The sequence below is a fragment of the Mustela nigripes genome, chromosome 10, assembly GCF_022355385.1.
Source record: "Mustela nigripes isolate SB6536 chromosome 10, MUSNIG.SB6536, whole genome shotgun sequence".
Taxonomy (NCBI): domain Eukaryota; kingdom Metazoa; phylum Chordata; class Mammalia; order Carnivora; family Mustelidae; genus Mustela; species Mustela nigripes.
Genome location: NC_081566.1, coordinates 54,470,427 through 54,478,925, shown reverse-complemented (window position 1 = coordinate 54,478,925; position 8,499 = coordinate 54,470,427).

Sequence of the window (8,499 nt, the reverse complement as noted above, 5' to 3'; positions counted from 1 at the left end):
TTCACCAATCAGGCAGCACCCAATGGGCCACCAGACAGAATCAAGCTCCAAAGAGTTGTACAGCTCCAGAGGGTTTTATAGAGCAAAGTGAGCAGGAACAAGGAAGCTATTCTGGGAAAAAAGCAAACAGGTTCTTACTGTAAAACTACTTCTCTTATATGAAGCAAAGAGCCCTGTCAGGTAACTTCTGCAGGCAAGCACTCATTGGTTGACCTAAGTTTCCTTTTCTGGGAAAGCCAAGCATACAATGATGGGTAAGCTTGGGTTTGCTGATATGGGACTTAGCATGAGGGATTCCATCTTGGGCTCATTCTGGTTCCTTTAACAGAGATCATGCATGAAATTTGCTCCCCTTGAGAAGAGAACATGAGTTTTAAAATAGGGTGAATATAGTATGTTGATTATGGCATCAAAACCAACATCTTTTTATAAAACTTTTTAAAAAAGAATTGAAAACAAGATTTTACTGAACTCATTAAATTTGCTTAAGAATAGTTGAAAACTTTTATTAAGCTCTCTATGTACCCCAAACTGACAACAACTAAAAATATCTCTTCTGTGTCTTTTCTGTATGGTCATTGTATTAAGTCCGCCAAGTCTCTGTACATAACACTTTCCTTCCAGAATTACCAAGCCCTGAATACTTGAAAACATTAATGCTGCATTTTTAAATGACATCTCACATTTAGATTTTCTATTAATCCAAATGGCTCTATTAATGTGTCTCTGTAATTAAAGCTGTGTAGATACCGAGAGGATAAAAACAGCCCAGTGATCAGAACCAGGCCCCTAGAATGACAGAAAGTTCCAAAACCATCCATGGAACAGGCTTCCTTTTTGAACAGCTGGTTTATGTTGCAAAGATCACAGAAAGCTCAAGAAAGCCTTTTCTTTGTGTATGAGACTTGTGAGTAAGAGTTAACAAGATCCATAGTTAGGAAATGACATCACAACTTTCCAAGGGGGGGGTGTGGATTTACTTTGTAATTTGTGCACTGAATGGTGTTTCTGATAGTGATTGTCTAGTCATGGGGGTGGGAACAGGAAGGTCCTTTTCATGCCACCTGCAGCACACTTCCATGGTGTGAAGGCTGTTTGGGGGCTCACTATGAAGGTACAGGAGATGACTTAAAGTTCTAAACTCCTCAGCTCTTCAAGAACAGTCCTAGAGCTTTGGAGGTTCAACTTCCAGAGGCCATGTCCAATATCAGCCACATCACATAGCACCCAGCACACCCAGCCTGGGGACTGGGTATGGACTGAGGTAGGAGAAATGGTGACCCAGTAAAAGAGCCCAGTGTATAGTTGAGGAAGAAATTTCTGCTCTAAGGCTCCGTGCATGGCTCCAATTGGTTCCCTTTATTGGTAAAGTTTTTCTTTGTGGGTTTTCTTTCTGGTCTATTGAGGACTTGACCAATAGCCCATGGAATGTGTCAGCTCTAATTGCCTGTGTGGATTGGCACAAGTCATGCCTCAAAATTGGAATGTTGTCACATATAACATAGTCCTGCAGAGGAAGCAATGTGGCCTGGAAAATGTTTTATCCAAACATTCCTTAAAAGCAATTGTGTTCTGCCATAGTAAGGGGCGGACAACCTTTACCAGCTGAGCGACTTGCCAGGAGGCCTGCGTCTCCACACACGTCAAGACACTTTTACCTCCCCGGGCCCCTAAAAAAGCAGACTTCCTCTTCCCTCTCAGAATATCAGACAATGGCCAATTGCATTGGGGGGCGCTCTAGTACGGTCGTCACCAAGGCCATCTTTCTAAAAGCGGGTAAATTGGAGAGCAGCAAAGAAAAAAAGATGAGGCACCTATGCACCTGGGCTGGGCTTTGGGGTGAGCCTCCTAAATGACCAGCAGCTTACACAAGCCTGGCCTGATGGGCAGGTAAGAGCTGGCAAAGTCAGGCAAAGCTCGCTGGAACAAGTTCGAAGGAAGCATGGAAACTGTCTTCATGGGGAGACTGGCCACTAAGAGAGATGCCGTGAATTCAGGCTATAATGTGATTAGGGAGATGAAGAAGCAACAGCTACATCGAGGGAGCATCTGTGAGGTGCCAGGCACAGTGAGTTGGCATTTTTGCCAATATAATCTGAGGACTCTGAAGTCCAAGCCCTCACATTCTCTCACAGAGTCTGTTTTCCTTAGAAATAAACGGTGGTAATCTGGTTCCTGTGAACCAATTAAGTGGTAAATATCAGGCCACGCAGAAAAATCAGTGCTTTGCTTATTCACTCTGTTTCCCTCTGCACCTGGCAGACAGGTGCTGGGCGAGAAAAACAGATGCTTGAACTCAATACTACCACATAGGCAGGAAAACATTCACTTCCCATGTCATAAGCCCAGATACTATTCCTCTTGCCTCAGAAATATACCTCATTAAGGCACCTAGGCAGATACCAAAGCATTGTTGACAATAAAGAACATAGCAAAATAGCTTTCTTTATCTAAAACCAGTCTATTGGTTGACTGACTGAAGTTTTTGAAAAATTAGCAAAATTGAGTTGCTCTTTTGTCACAAGAGAGTGAGTTGAATGGAGACTAGTAGCAAAGCCAGAACTCTACATCCGTTGGAAAGATATGATCAAGAGCTCCCACCAGGGAAGGACTCTCTACAAGAGAAACTTTCCAGAAAGTTCCCATAGAAAAAACTCAGACCCACAGGAAATGTCTAGTTGAGTTGATGGATCGCAGACCACCCCACTTGCCAAACTCCCATTTCAACCTCTTGCAGCCACCATCATGTGAAGAAACAATTCTCCTTTTCGTCCTGGGATACATCTTTTTTGGGAAATGACAAACTGTGGTCTTCTAAACATTTCGTGTTTGATATTTGACATTTTCCCAAGAGACCCAACCCTACCCTCACGGTGCAATGGAATGGAGATAAAGATTGCTTCTTTTTTTAGAGAAGGACAATGCTGCTTTGGGAGGGCTAGAGAGATAAGCAACCATCTCCCAGCAGAGAGTGGGGTCGAAACAATCAAGATCCCCAGAGAAGTGAGTGTGAGTCTGTTACCTCCTGATATTATTGATACTTAATCTTCAAACTGATAGTCTTTCAAATATTTATAGTGTCTGGAAACTGTATGTCCCTGAAATGGTTCTGGTTTTATGAACACTTTTTCATAAATGGAATCGCCTGTGCCAGATGGTCAGTGACAAAAGCTGACATTAGATGTTGCATTGAATTTACCTGGAATATTTTTTTTTTTTAGCTCTAAAATCCCCTTCTCTTTCCCCAAAGTGATCTGAGTTAGTAGGTCAGGGGTGCACTTAGGAACCTTTAATTTTAAAAACTCTGGGTGCTTCTGTTGTGTACCCTGGCTTGGGACCAATGGGGGCAGATGGAATGCCTGTGCAGAAGGGAGTGTGAGACTTTTACTTATCCCACAATTGTAGATTTTTCAATCTGTCTTACAAAGAAGACTGAATAGCAGAGTTTGGTCTAGTTGGTCCAAATCTTTCTCTATTTTCAGCAGAAATATCCAGCCATGATCAGATCATTGAAACCCATTATGTATATATAGTTTATTATCCTTTGAATGTTCTCAGGAATAAGTAGTCTTTTTCTTTATACTTCTGAGTTAAATAGCTATAGGTTGAGTTGTGTTCCCTCAAAAAAAGATCTGTGGGAATCCTAATTCCAAGTATCTCCAAATATGACCTTATTGGGAGATGAGGTCTTAACAGAACTAATTAAAATGAGGTCATTAGGGTGGGTCCTAACCCAATATGACTGGGGTCTTTGTTAAAAGGGGATATTTGGACACAGAGATAGATGTTCTAGAGGAAAGATGATGTGAAGAGACACGGGAAAAAGATGGCCGTCCATAAACCAAGGAGAGAGGCCTGCTTAGAATAGATACTTCCCTTACACCCCTCAGAATGAACCACCCCTGCCAACATAAATTAATGTTGTTAACATAATAAATTTATGTTGTTAAGTCACCCAGTTTGTGGTGCTTTCTTACAGAAGCCTTGGGAAAAGAACACATAAACATCAGTCAATATTTGGTGGCCCAGCCTCCATCTACCTTCTTAATAAATGTAATATTTCTCCGGTGTAATTAATGTTTTCCTAGTATAGGGAGTCTTGCTGGAAGGGTAACTCCCTTTTGCTACGCTACCATAGTAGCCAAGGGAACCAGATTTTTCTTCTAAATTCCCAGGTTCTAGCAAAGGAATTGGCCTATGACCTAAGTTCAGCCCATCGGTTGTCTTCTGGGACTTTCCATCTTGAAGGAGGAAAGCACAGATGGAGAGAGCCTGAGGAAGCTCTGTAGCACCTCCACTAGCTATTCCTGCAAACAGAATGTTGGTTTCTCCTTCCTGCTTCCCGTCCTTCCAGAGCTTCCTTGGTCCCTGCTAATCCCCTAGTCTGATCTCCCTGAATCCTGTTTTGTTGTCCTTGTTGTTGTTTTTAGAGACGGGCAGAGGGAGAGGGAGAGAGAGATTCTGAAGCCAGGCTCCATGCCCAGTGAGGAGCCCAACCCCAGGCTCGATCTCACAATTCTGAGATCACGACCTGAGTTGAAATCAAGAGTCAGACACTTCTAACTGAGCTAACTAGGTGCCCCCCTGAGTCCTGTTTTTGGAGCATCAGATGAGATTATCACTAGTCAGTCTTTTTTTGACCCTACAAAACAGCCAGTTTCATATGGCTCAGCCTAATAATTTTGCGAGAGTCATTTTCTGTTGTTTGTTGCTAAGAACCTCAATGCACTTCTAATGCTTCTCACACATTCATCATTATAGCCCACTAATATAATTTCCAGGTGCCTGTCTTCCCAATACCACTATATTCCCAACACCTGTAGAGTGCTTATCACATCATAGGTGCTCCATAAATATTTAATGATTTGATCACTTTTGACTTTCAGCTTGTGTCTCTTTCAGGAGACTCTGAGAACCTTGTGGCCAGAGATTATGAATTTACCATCTCTGAATCTCCAGCAATTTATACATTTCCCGGTGATATAAGATGTTGTTGAATGACTGAACTCACTAAAAAAAATACTTTTTCAATAAGAAAGGATCCATGCAAATCATCTTTTTTTTTTTTTTTTAACTTATAGGCCCTCTTAGTTTTATCAATAACTTAAAAGTCCTGTAGCTAACTTCTTAATTTCAAAGGCAGAAATAGTAATTATTACTGTTACCATTGTTATATAACCAATCAACTTAAATGATGGCTTAAAATGGCAATAATCATTTTTATTACCTTCCATGGTTATGAGTATTGATGAGCTCAGCTGAGCAATATTTGCCTGAGATTCTTTGTACAGAAAAAGTCAGTGACAGTGACTGGAACAATCTGAAGCCTTCTTCACTCACCTGTGTGACAGTTGATGTTGACCATCAGCTAGGATCTCAGCTGAGGCTATTGGCTGGAACACTTAAAAATGGTCTGTGCATGTGGTTTGGATTTCTTTACAGCATGATAACCAGTTTCCAAGAAGAAGTTTCTGAAGAGAACCAGATAAAAGCTATGTTACCTTTTATGATCAACCCTTGGATATCATGTAGTATCACCTTCATTACAGTCCCAAGTCCAGCCAGATCCAATGAGACAAGACCTGTATTCCACAAGGAATGGGAAGAGTATCTATTTCATGATGTAAAATGTGCATGTGGGATGAGATATATGGTGGCAGCCATTTTGAAAAAATATAATCCACCAGAGTGTGCCCTCTGACTACAGTGATTCACATCCCTCCCAAAATGCCACATACACTCAACCTCCTCCCTCAAAACTTCCATGTCTCATGCCATAAGTTTGAAGTCTAGGATTTTGTCATTTAAATCAGATACAAATATGGTTGAAACTCAGGTGAAAATTCTTAAGTACAACATCCTAAGTACTGTTTCTCTTGATCTGAAGGCCTATAAACTCAGTGGCCAACATAATACAGGAAGAATATGGTTCCCCCTCCCACCACAAAGGAAATAAAAGTTTCACAACTATAGGAAAGAGATTGGAGCCAACTTGATTAGGGTGTAGAAGATGAGAAGAGGACCATGATCCTGTTCTTTGGTCAAGTTTAAGGAATATCCGCGTCCACACTTTCCCAGACAGTAAGCCTCATGGGGCAAACATGGGACCTGAACTGCAGAAAAACAATGACTGAAGGAGATGTTTGAAAGGATTACCTAAAGCAGCATCAGTGAGTTCTATGAACTCAGCATGAGTCAAGAAAAACAGGCAAGAACATCCAATATCTCTGAAAAAGACACAGAAATGGGAGAGTCAACCAACCACCAGAGATAGGAGATTGGGATGTGGACAATATAAAGCATATCTTCTTAACAGCAAGAAGGTCACAGTGGGTCCCCTGGCCTCAGGAGCACATAAAGCAAACATAGAGGGTAGGGTGGGCCTGAGCCAGTTTGCCCTGAGATCCAATCCTCACTGTCCCCCAACTCTGTTCTCTGACATGGGGAAGCTAATTCTTACAGGTTGCATTACCCTGACTTCCATCTCACCTGGCTTCCCACTGAGTGTAACCAGAGGAGATGCTGACAGGACACAGGGCAAGGGGAAGAAAGAATCTAGGGGGCTTCTATCCTATTTTGCTTCAGACAACATTTCCAGCAAAGACTGTGGCACTTCAAAGCTCCAGCTCCCAACAGAGGGGCCACTCCAACGCAGCCCCTGAATTCATAACACTGCATCCTCGCTTGTCCCTCTGGGTAGTATTAGCTTTCTGCTGTTGCTAGCCTTTGGGTTGCCTTAAAGTCTCCTATGTGTTTCCTCATCTCTTCCATCCCCCAGTAACCAGTTCTGCAGACCAAATTCCTATTTCAAACACCAGTGTTTTTTTATTTTCCTGTTTTGACCTCCTCTGATATAGAAGGCCATGTCCACGATGGGTTATGACATACTCCAGGGATCAGCGAAAAGAGAACCGCAGACCAAATATGTACCTCCGATAGGCCCCATAAGCCTCCACCAGGACCCGCATGCTACTGAGAACAGAGAAAAAGGAGGAGTGGGCCAAGCAAATCCAATGCTCAGTAATTAGCCAAAAGAAACAGCTTTTAAACTGTAGCAACGTAGTTTTCTTCACTTGGCAGGCTTAATTGTTCCACTACTTGAACAAAACAAGAGGCTTATAAGTTAAGTGAATTCAGTCAGAGAAACAGAAAATTCCTTCCTTCACATCTGAACACATAGTCTTAAAACAAACATCTACCATGTCAAAGATTTTAGATTTGCCTTCTATGCAATGGCAATGCTCTGTTAGGTTTCTTTCAGGGGCTGACATATTTGATCATTGCTTGAGAAAGATCCTCTTGCTGAATTGGGAAGCATGTTTCAGAGGGAACAAGATAAGAGACAGTGAGACATGTTTGTCTTTTTATGACAGCATAAATTGCGGGTCCAGATGTGGTCTTCCTTAAGGACCTGAGCAATTTGATCATTTGGGATCTATACCCCTCAATAAATGCTCCTGTTAATAAAGATGACAACCCAATTCCCTTTCTTCCATGGTCAAGGACAGAGCCCAAAACAAATTTCTTTAAAATTTGAGGGAAATGCTAGAAATACGAATGCAGAAAATAAGTCTTTAAACCTTGCTTTCCCACTGACTGTAGACTTTAGAGCACATGGGGAATGATATCACATCCCAAACACAGTCATCCCTGGAGCCTTTATGATAGACACAAATTAATGCAGAATTCACCTGAAGAGACCCTCTGGTTGAAGTAAATTTTGGAAATATTCTCATTTTTGCTACTGTGCAACTAGAGGGTCATTTTAGAAACTCACCACAGTTATTTACACTATTTAATCATTCTTCACGGCCTTATGAAATCCTTGATAACTGACCAATGTTGAGGAAGTTTTAGTCGAGATCAGAGTTTCTCAATTATAGCAATACTGACAATCTTTGGCTAACTACTTCTTTATTGAGGGAGGCCATCCCGCCCACTGTAGGATGTTTAGTTGCATCCTTGGTCTTTACCCACCAGAATCAAGTTGGACTTCCTGAATTGTAACAACCAAAAGTGTCTCCAGATCTTGTCAAATGTCTCAGGAACAAGGGGGCAAAAGTGTCCCTGGCTCAGAGTCCCTGGAACTGGGATTAGATGGAACAAGTTACCCATGGGGGCTATCAATCAAGACACACACACTTGTAAGTCATAGTGATGGTTCTGGAGATGTTGGCATGGCAGGCAACAAAGCTATGATAATGGTAATTTGGTGCATTCCAAGCTATGAGCTCTTGGGGTGCTGAACTAGTTACTGTTGACTTTTAAGAGTTCTAGGTGATGGAATGAATTTCAGAAGCCCTGTTTGCTGGTCCTTCATCTTCAGAGATAACATTGTTCCAGTCTTCCTTCATTATGAAAAGCTGCTTATCAATTTTCTTGTGTAAATTTGCAGAGTTGGGTTATCTCCCAGGAGAGCTAATTTTCCAGCCTTATCTCTGGTTGGCAATTGAAAGGCTTTGCCCATTGACAGGCTCTGATGGAGAAAGCATTTTGGGA